The sequence below is a fragment of the Corylus avellana genome, chromosome 9 (genome assembly GCF_965113065.1).
Source record: "Corylus avellana chromosome 9, dhCorAvel1.hap1.2, whole genome shotgun sequence".
Lineage (NCBI taxonomy): Eukaryota > Viridiplantae > Streptophyta > Magnoliopsida > Fagales > Betulaceae > Corylus > Corylus avellana.
The window spans coordinates 3,610,081-3,622,342 of record NC_142498.1 but is presented as its reverse complement, the minus strand read 5'-3'; the positions used below and the strand labels follow the sequence as shown (position 1 = coordinate 3,622,342).

At 35.2% G+C, this 12,262-nt stretch overlaps 1 pseudogene; it reads right to left on the bottom strand.

The window, feature by feature from the left end:
• Positions 1–274: 274 nt before the first annotated feature.
• Positions 275–10,871, bottom strand: LOC148583596 (uncharacterized; annotated as a pseudogene).
• Between the last annotated feature and the right edge of the window lie 1,391 nt (positions 10,872–12,262).

The window sequence follows — 12,262 nt, the reverse complement described above, 5'->3', positions numbered from 1 at the left end:
CCGATTTGTATTTACAAGAGCTGAAAGAGCGTTAAATAGAAAATTAAAAGCTGAATACTGTAGATGAACAGTGTTCTGTCGGGTGAATAGTGCTGAATGAACAGTGTTCTATCAGATGAATAGGCTGAATAGTGTCATGAACAGTAGCTGCTGACGTGAACAGTACGTGAACAGTGATGAACAGTAATGACCGCCAAAACAGTGACATGAATAGTGTTGTATTTGGGCACAATGTTTGCTGTATTTTGGAACAATAAATGTTGTATTTGGGCTTTCAATCTTCACCAAGATCATAAGGGTCTTGGGCATCCTGGTAAATGAGCTGTACTTGGTTTGTCGAAGAGGAGGACGAAGCTGGGCTTTGTTCTCCTTGTTCTTCAATGCCTTCTGCTTTAAGGAGAAGGCTTCTGCAAAGGTCCTTGAGGTCTTCTTTACATTGGACCTGGGCCATGGCTGCTGCAATTTCTGTCTGTAGATGTGATTTGCTTGCTAAGAATTGGCTTTGAGTGGTGAATGAAGGAAATTCTCTCTGTATTGATGAAAGGATTTTGTGAATGTTGTATTTGTCCCACCAGCGGACATATCTGTTTCTTCTGCAAATGCCTTGATCAATGACATAATCCCATTTGAAGAGCCATGGGATTTTATATTTCTTTGCCATATGGAGCAAAGAAGGAAATTGACTTTCTGCTTCATTAACTCTGTAAGCTGTAGAGAACTGCTGTAAAGTATCTATAAGTCCAGGAGGTAAAATCTCGGGAATCATCCCATGACTTTGCCACCATCTGTTGAACCAGATAGGGAGCTGACTGCTAAAATTATTATCAAAACAAAGATACCAAGAATGACTGTTATTATTGTTTTGATAAAGAAATACTTTTGACCATGCTTCAATGTAATCATAGTAGCAGTATTGAACTTGGTGACCTTGCAGGACTCTGAGATTAGCTGGGTGACCCCATTCTTTTGCTGAAATGATTTTTGTGATATACATTTTATCAAAGATTATTCTTTTGTGTTCTGGATCATATTTGTCAGGGACAAAGTCTTTGGTAATTGATGCTGTTTGGAGTAAAATGTCTCTGTAGAAATTGATGGATTTGGATGGGTGAAATAGAATGAAATTCCATTTCGGAGGAAAATAATTCTTTACAAGATCCAAAGGATTCTTGAGATGACGCTGGTTATGTTCTACAAAAAACAGGTTTTCTATATAGGTTTTTTGGACAAACTGAGATCTATTGGTATGGGTAATTGGCTGGTTGGTATAGAATTTTTGCTGCTGTATGAGTTTTGAATAATTCTGTTGGGTAGGGATAACGGTTGCTGTAGGACATTCTACCAACTGGTAAGGGTCCGTGTGGCTTGGAGATGCTAAAGTTGATGAAAAAGTAGGTCTTGGAGAACCAAGAACCTGGAATTTGTTTAACATGTTAATAGGTGAACATGTGTCATAGGGGTTTACATTTCCTGGGCTCAGGACTATATGGTGACTTGGCTATGACTTGATGGAAAGTGCTTTATTTTTGTTTTGACTTGATTGTGGCTTTTCAGCCATCTTTTCCCTGCAAAAATTCACGAGTGAGGAAATCAGGTATAGAATTTTGATCTCCTTTGATGTATTCAATATCAAAGTCAAAGATGCTTAAAATTGATTGCCATCTGGCAAAAATCTGTTTACTTGCTATATTTTGAACATCTTTTTCTAAAACATGTTTTGCACTTTTGCAATCGACACGAATTAAAAATTTTTGATTTAACAAATCACTTTGAAACTTTGAGATGCATAATACTATAGATAAAATCTCTTTTTTAATAGTACTATAATTACTTTGTGCTGAATTCCAAATTCCTGAATGGAAACAAACAATTTGTTCAGGAGAATCTGGAGAGATTTTCTGTTTGAGAATACCCCCATATCCAATGTTGGAGGCGTCTGTTTCTACAATTTTGAAAGCTTTTACTTCAGGAATGCCAAGACAGGGCAAAGTCTTGACATATTGTTTGACTTTTTGGACAATTAAAGTATGAAGATCTGTCCAAGGTGGAAGGTTGCTTTTAAGACGATCATACAATGGTTTACAATATTTTCTAAGATTTTGATAGAATTCAGCTACATAATTTAAAGAAGCTAGGAACCTTTGAAGTTGGTTTCTATCAAGGATGATATCAGGAAATTTGTCTGCAAATTGAATGGCCCAATCAATGGGTTTAACCATTCCTTGACTGATGTTGAATCCTAGAAATCTGATTTTTGTTTGAAACAAGTTGATTTTTGTAGCTAAAACAACTAAACCACTAACTTTGACGATACTGAGAAACAAATGAAGATGTTTCCAGTGTTCATCAATTGACTTTGAAAAAATAAGGACATCATCTATATAAACAATTGAGAAATGTGTTATAGGATCAAAGATTTCATTCATGATGTTTTGAAATTCACTTGGGACATTTTTTAACCCAAAGGGCATGACATTCCATTCATAATGACCAAATGGTGTAACAAATGCTGTTTTGTATCTATCTTCTTCATGGATTTGGATTTGCCAAAATCCACTCTTCATATCAAATTTTGAGAAAACATTGGTTTGGTCTATTCTGTTTATCAGGTCTTTTTTGTTTGGAATTGGATATCTTATCCACTGTAAGACTTTATTAAGGGGTTTGTAATTTATTGCTAATCTTGGAGCTCCTCTTTCTAATTCTGCATTTTTCTGTACGTAAAAGCCTGAACAGGACCAAGGGGACTTGCTTTTTCTAATTATTCCCTTGTTAAGCAATTCTTTAATTTCAATTTTACAAAGTTCCATTAAATCTTGATTCATTTGGATGGATCTAGCTTTAGTAGGAATATTTCTTTCACTAAAATCTTTTACATAAGGGAGTTTTACAAAATGTTTTTTCCTATGCCAAAAGGCATTGGGGAGATCTGAACAAACTTCATTATGTATTTTTTCTTTGAATCTTTCAATTTTCTGTAAAAGAATGTCACTTGATAGTTGTTCTTGTATTCTTTTATGTTTAATTTCTTCTTTTAGGGAATCCAAATGCTTGCTCTTATTCTATAAAATGTTAAGTGTTTTAGAAATTGAAACTTCTTTTAATATATTAAGATCTTTAATATGTGGTCTTTTGAAGAATTTAAATTTTACTTTCTCTCCTAAAACTTCTGTGGTAATTCCTTTGTGATCTGTAGTAAAGGGATACAAAAGACATAAAAAGGGATTTCCTAATATGACTTTTGAATCAGGCATGTTTTTTATTAAAACAAATGAAGTTTTGAAACAAACATCATCTTGACAGACATGTATTTTAGGCAACTTGTAATATATCTGCATTTCACTACCATTGGCTGATGATAAATGCTTTGTAGTTTTTGAATAATATTTAGTAGGTATCATTCCTTCTTGAATACAATTTAAATCTGCACCTGAATCTATCAAAGCTATAACTTCAAATTCGAATTCACCATTAATAAATATTGTTACTCTAGAGTTCCACTTTTGAAAAAAGATTCTATCAATTATGTTTAAGTATTTTTCATCTGTACTTTCTTTGAAGATCGAACTTTTGGTTGAAGATTTCGTAGATTTTTCGTCTTCTGAGTCTTGTTCATTTTCAGATTGACTTTGTTCAGAAATTTTTTTATCAATTTTTAAAATCATTATTTCTTGTTCCAATTTTTTGTTTTTGTCTTTTAAATCTTTTATTTCTTTTTTGATTTGATTGACTTCATGCTGTAAGTCTTGGATGATTACTTCTCTTTGTTTTGAAGTTTGGGGGGGGGGGGGGGGGGGGGGCTCAAGTGTCACTTTTTAAACATTGGAGGTCAAAGTGCAAATTGGTGAATAGTTTAGAGGGATAAAATGTATTTTCCCCAAAGAAAAAAGAAGAGCAAACCAGCGTAGTATAAACTACAACATCAAGTTTAGGATTTGACATCGCATCTCAAAAAAGTAAGGGAAGCTTAATTGAAGCTACACTCGTGAAAAAGAATAATAGGATCTTTTTCCATCAACTTTGTGCTTCAAATTTCGGAGAGATGGAGAAAATGAATTTGGTAATAAAGCTAAGGGAGGGAAAGATCCTATTCTTGCCTAAGCCCACAAGCATGTGACATATAGAAATAAGGAGATATTTAGAACAAATGTGTTGCTTGGAAACTAGGAAAGGACAAGGAAGATACCAAAACCTTCCCACCAATTAAATCTTAGAATCCAACTTAATTCTTTACCTTTCCAAAAATTAATCACCTTTAAGAGAAAATACAATGGAAGAAGTTACAAAAGGAGAATAAATGTGTTAATGGGCTAAGAGCGTAAGGGTGCGTTTGACATTGCAATTTTATAAATAAAAAGTGTGATTTTAAATCAAATCGCAGAAAATGAATGGTTTGTGATTGTGTTTTTAAAAAATTATGATTTGAAAACGTAGAAAATCTGCGTTTTCAAATAGCAGGTAGGGAAGTACTTTTTGAAAACACACAATTTTAAAGAGTAAACTACGATTTTAAATGTCAAACTGCGATTTTGTCAAACGTTAACTACATTTTAAAAATCACATTTTAAAATCGCACATTTTAAAATCACTATTTTTAAATCCCACCTTTTGAATTTCCAAACTCAAACGGACCCTAAGTTTTGTTTACCACCATTACAGTATTTTGTTAGGGAAAAATTCACTTTACCCCCCTAAAGTTTGTGGTATTTTTTAATTTGAACCCCAATGTTTAAAAATTTGCAATGCACCCCTCCGTTACTAATTTCCGTCTAAGTGGACAAAAATTATCCTACCTATGTCTCACGTGGGATTTTTAAGATGAAACTTCCAATTTTACACCCAACCTATATATTAAAATGACGAGATTACCCCTCATTAAAGCACAATTTTGCACCCAACGTATAAGCGTCTTGTTAATCCCACAGTTTGTTGGTGGGTTCTAGCGAAGCCTTCATATACACTGGCCAGCTAGATTTTTTCATAACCGAATCACCAAAATGAATGAAAACCATGAGCACCGGTCTCTTCCTCACAACGTTGTCGCTTGGTTTCTTTGTCAGAAGTTTCTTGGTGTCGGTCGTGAAGAGGGTGACTGGAAGCAAGGATGGGCATGGATGGGTGGCAGACAACATCAATAATGGGAGGCTTGATTGTTTCTATTGACTCCTAGCTGTACTTGGCATCATAAATTTTGTAGCATTTCTTTTTGTGCGGTGTGGTACAAGGCATCCAAGCCTAAATCTTCTTTGCAGATGGGGAATATTGTTAAGGGGGAGAGAAGTGCTAGTGAGTCGTTAGGGTTAAGCATGTTATGGCTCTGGTGTTGTAGTTAATATTGTACAATAAGGAATGGTGGGTTTGGTTTCTTTTCTCTTGCAAGTAATACTAATTGTATATCAATGTAGTGGTTTGAGATTTCTTTTACCTCAAATCTCTGTTTTCTCCAGTGTTAGAACAGAAGTCAATACTTTGTATGAAAGGAAAGGGTAGCTCCAATGTGATGCTCAAACGTGGGGTTGGGGGTTGAGGCGTTTTGTTTTACTGAGGAGGGGCAAAATTGGAAATTCCAGCATATGTTATTATGTGAGACGCACGTAGGATAATTTCCGTTCACTTAGACGGAAGTTAGTGACGGAGGGTCCCTATGACAAATTTTTGAAACATTAGGGTGGTACATTGTAAATTTTTAAACATTGGGTTCAAATTACCTTAAACTTCATGGGAGTAAAGTGAATTTTTCCCATTTTGTTATATAAGTGGAATTTGGTTTTGAGGAAAGCAAGGGACAAGTAAATATAAAGAGTTAAAGAAAAACTTCATTTAACACCCATAAACTTTCATCGCTTTTGCAGTCACCTCTCAAACTTGAAAAAATCTTAATTCAGGGTATCCAATTTAAAAAAAAAAAAAAAAATTGTAATGTCCTACCTACTATTAGGGTTTGGGGCTAAATCATAATGTAAATAACTATAATGACTCTTAGAGCATTCCCAGTGGAGGAGCCAAATTTTTATGCCAAATAGCTCATCAAAACTCACTTTTATCTAGTTTAGCTAATAAATTTTTAAATGCATCCACATCTGATTAGTTATATTTTTATCTATATCATTTAAATATTACTAAAAGTGAAAAGTTTTGGGAAAAAGTGAACATGTGAGGAAAAATGGGAAAAGTTTTGGGAAAAAAGAGAACGTGAAGAGAAAAAATAGGAAAAGATTTGGGAAAAAGAGAAAACAGGTGAGAGAAACAATAAAAAATAAAATGGCTTCCTTAAAAAATGCTGCTACATTTAGCTTTTTTTTTAGCTCTTCCAATCAAATATCTATTTTACATTTTATTTTGACTAATCCAATGTAAGAGGTTTTTTAAACATTTGAAGAGCCATTTTAGATAAAAGTAATATTTAGCTCTTCCATTGGGAATGCTCTTATACCTCTATAAAATTACATTTACCAAAAAAAAGAAGAAGAAAAAAATTGCAGTGTGAGTAAAGTGACACACATTGTGTCTGATGGTGACCCGCGACAGGGTCGAGGACCATAGTTCAACACATGGGTCACAAGGTGGGCCCCATCAGTTTTGGGGTTGCCCAGTCACCCTTAGGGGTGGTTAAGAACGACCTCAATTTTTTTTTTCTTTTTTTCTTTTTGATATTCTCCCAAACATGTTTTTTGTTTTTGATGTTCACAATTTTAAAGAAAGAAGAATAAAAAAAAAAAAATCGAACACCCAAACGAGCCCATAGTCGTTGTTTGTTCTAGGAAAAAAAAAATGTTTTTACTTATGTTTTTTCCTTGGAGGAAGAATCCCTTTCGTCTAAGTGCAACATTTGGGTGTATTAGATCTTTGGATTTTGAGTGATTTTTTTTTTTTTTTTTTTTTCCTAAATCTTTTTTTTCATAAGTATCAAGTATGAAGTGAGGAATTTCAATGACAAGAGCAACTTCTCTCTTTGACAAAAAACGATGAAAGATCTTTTGATTCAATAATGAGTCTACAAAGCATTATTGAAAAAGATAGAGAAACCCTAGAAGATGGATGATGATGAGTGAGAAGAGAAGGATGCCAAGGCTGCCAGTGTGATTCATTTATCTTATATGATCCTATCTTACGACCTAGTCCACAATTAGGTCGGTGGCTTTGAGTCCAATCCACGCAACAACTTAAAGTTGTCGCTAATAATAAAGAAATGATTCACGTCAATGTTTTTCTCATCTCATCTTACAAATCAATCATTACATTTGTAGACTTATGTTGACCCTACACAAATTTAATGGTGGACCTCGTAATAAGATGATATAAAAAAATATTGACGTGAATCATTTCTCATAATAATAAGATATTAGTGACAACTTTAAGTCATTGTTGATAACTTATTATAACCGATGACATCTTGTTTTGGGTTCTGAATCTATTAGTAATATGACCTTAAACATTATCAGCAACGACAAAAGTCACCACTGATAAGGAGATATTAACAACGACTCAAAGTTGTCACTAATGAGCAATAATGTCGAAGTACTTGCGAGGGAGAAAGTTTTCCTTCAAACTGGGTTGGAGGAGTTTCTTTCAACCTAGTCTATAAAAGTGACATGTATCCATTTTTTAATAACATGTGAGATGCACATGAGTTTTTAATAAAATTTATCCTAATTTTGTCATTACTATTAAAAAAACATGTACATCTCACATGTTTAAGAGACACATGTCACTTTTATAGACTAAGTTGAAGGAAATTCTTCCAACTCTGTTTGAAGGAAAACTTTGTCCATTTGTGAGGATTTATCAGCAATAACTTGCATGTCGTCTCTAAAAGTCATTAGTAATGGATTTTTATTTATTTTTTTGGTAGTGTTGGGAATGAGTAATGTTGGTGAATCGGTTGTAAGTAGTGAAAGCTATCTTTTGACGCCAAAAGGTTGATATCAAGATTCATCATTTTTTTATGACGAGGCATAGATTTGTGAAGCATGAAAATGGAAGCTTTAACTTGACTAAAGCTCAACTTGATTAATTTATTAGCATTTAGCACTCAATGAAGATCATTTTAAGTGGTAAAATGTTGGTACACCCACACTAGTATATAAATTTATTTCATAAAACGAATGCATCTTATCAAATATTTAATACAAAAGAAAACTTGTTCTTGACAGAACTAGAAGGGCATGAGAATATTTTAACCCACACAAATATAACCACCACAACAAGTATACATAATCTGAACTAATTAGAAAAAGGATTAAGGGCCCGTTTGGGAGTACGATTTCAATAAGTGCGATTTTAAAAATTGCGTTTTTAAAAATTGTGTTTTTAAAATCGGTACTTTTTAAAATTGCAAAGGCGTTTGGTAAAACATACTAAAAAAGTACTTTTTTTTTTATTAATTGAGTGTTTGGATAACATTAGCATATAATTGCGGGTTCATGGCCAAATTACCAATAAGGATTGGTCATTGTTCATAGCGTAGTGCACAATGATCGAAAATCAACTTGGAAAAAAAAAAAAAAAAAAGAAAAAAAAAAAAGAGACAAGTTTTATTCATAAAAACGCATCAAATGATTCAAACTACAAAAGCACATATACAACATACAGAGAAAACACAAAACCACAAAAAAAATATATATATATATATACAACAAACAATGGAAACACAAAACCACAAAAAACAACATCCACATAAACACCAAACGGTGGAGAGGTTTACAAAAGCAAAAGAGTTCTATAGGATGAGATGTTTACATGATGGAGGGGCAGAGAGAGGATGAACAACAACTACACGAGAAATAGCAAAGGGGCGGAAAGAGGATGAAGGGGTGGAGAAAGGATGAAGAAAAAGAAGAGAAACGAAGGGTTTTAATATATTTTAGGTAGGTATTCTTGTAATTTTTTCTATACTCACTCAAAAATAGGTAAATATTGTGCCAAATTTTTGTTTAAGCGAAATCGTGATTTTTGTTTAAATTCGCACTTTTTCAAATAAGCACCCTCTACTCAGCTTATCGAAATCGCGAATTTTTCCACCATTTTAAAATTTGCGTTTTTAAAATCGCAATCCCAAACACTCCAAAATTGCGATTTGGTTTAAAAAAGCAGATTATTTTTCTGAAATCGCACTCCCAAACGGGCTCTAAGGGTCGGAAAAAGCGAAGCCAAAGAACACACCGTTTGTACGATAGTGAGAATAAGCAGAAAAACAGCTGCTAAAAGCAAAACGCCAACCCATGGTGTTCTGAAATATCTTTGTTTCAAGTGTGCCTTCCACCTGTAACATGAGGTGTTGTAGTAGTTGTTCAACTCCTCAAAAAGAGTAGCAACATAGAACTTTTCTTGGTCCAAAATAGCCCCATCGGCAAGCTTGTTTAACAGAAGTGACCCACCCTTCTCGGTTGTTGCTAATCCTATTCTTAATAGTCCCCTGCTTCACCAATAAGTCTATATCCTTGCGTGTTTCAACAAGGCGACCTATAAGGATAACATAGTCATTTATGTAGTTCTCGCTACAATGGCATTGCTCAAATGCAAGCGAATTTCTGATTGTGTATTCTTTCTCGTCGCTTAAAATAGAACTTGGGATTTCTAGTTTCCCTTGATGGAATTTTATGTCGAATAGATTTTTGCTCTTTTCCCGTACCTTAAACAACACTCCAGCCTCATGTAGCACTGCGGGTGGTTAGTGTTCGAAGTGGTTTCATATTTCTACGAGTTGCCATCTCATCATCATCAGGCTTAAATTGCATGTGTCGTAGGAGATCAACAAAATGTTCCATTTTGAAATCACCGGAAGAGCTTTCATCCCATCTGTCGTCTATATCCGGCGACTCCATTCGGGTTTTGAAAAAGACTTCTATAAGCTTAATGAGTGTAATTGGCTCTGTCTCATTGTTGTACGAGTTGAAAAGATGCTCAAGAATGAAGAAGGGAAGCTGATTTTCAAGCAAAAGCATGTCGGCCCAAGCATCTTGTATCAACCAGGGTTTCTTAAATATGCAGTCATTTTCTTCTTGGCATGTAGGGTTGAAGTGTTGTATTTTATTTCACTTTTGGGTGGACTGTCATAGTCATTTTAATATTTGGGTCCATAATGGGCTGGACCAATTTTATAAGCACTTGAGGAAGCCATGTACTCTTACCCTACATATATATAAATGAAGTTAGCTCATTAGACTTCATGAGGTTATCAGAGAAATTAGGTACTAGTGCCCTCCACACACACAACATAGCAAGACAAAGGGAGATGGCAGATTCATCGTCTAACAAAGAGGGTGACTCGAAGCAAAGATGGGCATGGATGGGAGGCAGGCAACATCAATAATGGGAGGCTTGATTGTTTCTATGGACTCCTAGTTGTACTTGGCATCATAAATTTTGTAGCATTTCTTTTTGTGCGGCGTGGTACAAGGCATGCATCCAAGCCTAAATCTTCTTTGCAGATGGGGAATATTGTTAAGGGGGAGAGAAGTGCTAGTGAATCGTTAGGGTTAAGCATGTTATGGCTCTGGTGTTGTAGGTGTCCTTTTTTTTTTTTTTTTAAAGAAAGGAAGGACACCATAGGTCACCTTATTTTATTTTATTTTTTTAAGCAAATAAGGAGCGGGTACAAGGATTAAAACACCAAAAAAGGGATGGGTTTCCCAACAATACACCCAAAACGAAAATTACAGTGCAGAAACTACACACAAATAGTAGGCAATGGGTCATAAATGACCCGGGCCTCTCTAAAAGGGCCACTAAAAGCGGTTACAAAGGCAAAACCCGGAGTTACCCGAAAATACCTCACGAGCAAGCAGCGAACAAGGCATCCAAAAGGATGCCAATTGAAGGTAGGCACTAAAACCATTCAAAATGGGTCTGTCAGAGGAGTAAACCGGCATTTGGTGATGAAAATCCTCACATACAAGCTCAAACAAAGCAGTACAAGGCAGTAATCTAATTTAAAAAGCATAAACATAGATCCAAACCCGAAAACCAGAAACATCAGCAAGGGATTCGGGAAAGTCGCACCGGAGCGAGGTTGGCTGGCGGAGGGGGGGAAGACCGATGCAGACGGAGAAGAAGCGTGATGATGGGCCGATCTGACGAAGGAAGACCACTTTAGCTCCAAAAGAGTTAAAACCAAAACCCACAACAGATGGAAACGCCAATGATGAGGTTTTGGGAGGATAAGGGGTAAATTGCACAAGGCGATGGCAAAGGTGGTTAGAGATAACTCTAAACCAAGGAAAACCGAAAACAACCTGAGAAAGAAAAAAGGGATAGGGAAAAAGCAGAAAAAGAAGGGGAAGTGAGGAAGGAAGAAGAAAGGAATTTCTTCCCCCCTCCCAGAACAGGCAACAGAGGCGGCTAGGGTTTCTCAGGAAAAGAGGAGAGAGGGCAGAGCAAAAAAGTTGTGATCATACACATTGATTCATAGAACTGTAATATATCAAATAGTGTTTGAGATACTAATTGTATATCAATGTAGTGGTTTGAGATTTCTTTTACCTCAAATCTCTGCTTTCTCCAGTGTTAGAACAGAAGTCAGTACTTTGTATGAAAAGGAAAGGGGTAGCTCCAATGTGATGCTCAAACGTGGGGTTGGGGTTGAGGCATTTTGTTTTACTGAGAAGGGGCAAAATTGGAAATTCTTGCATATTGTTCCCACGTGAGATATATGTGGGATAATTTCCGTTCACTTAGACAGAAATTAGTGACGGAGGGTCCCTATTGCAAATTTTTGAAACATTAGGATAATACATTGTAAATTTTTAAATATTGGGTTCAAATTGAAAAACAACTCAAACTTTAGGAGAGTAAAGTGAATTTTCCCATTTTGTTATATAAGTGGAATTTGGTTTTGAGGAAAGCAAGGGACAAGTAAATATAAAGAGTTAAAGAAAAACTTAATTTAACACCCATAAACTTTCATCGCTTTTGCAGTCACCTCCTCAAACTTGAAAAACTCTTAATTCAGGGTATCCAACTTAAAAAAAAAAAAAAAAAAAAAAAAAAAAAAAAAAAAAAAATTGTAATGTCCCACCTACCGTTAGGGTTTGGGGCTATAATGACTCTTATACCTCTATAAAATTACATTTACTAAATAAAAAAAAATTGCAATGTGAGTAAAGTGACACACATTGTGTCTGATGGTGACCCACGACAGGGTCTAGCGATGACCCACAACCGTAGTTCAACACATGAGTCACAAGGTGGGCCCCATCAATTTCGGGGTCGCCTAGTCACCCTTAGGGGTGGTTAAGAACTACCTCAATTTTTTTTCTTTTTT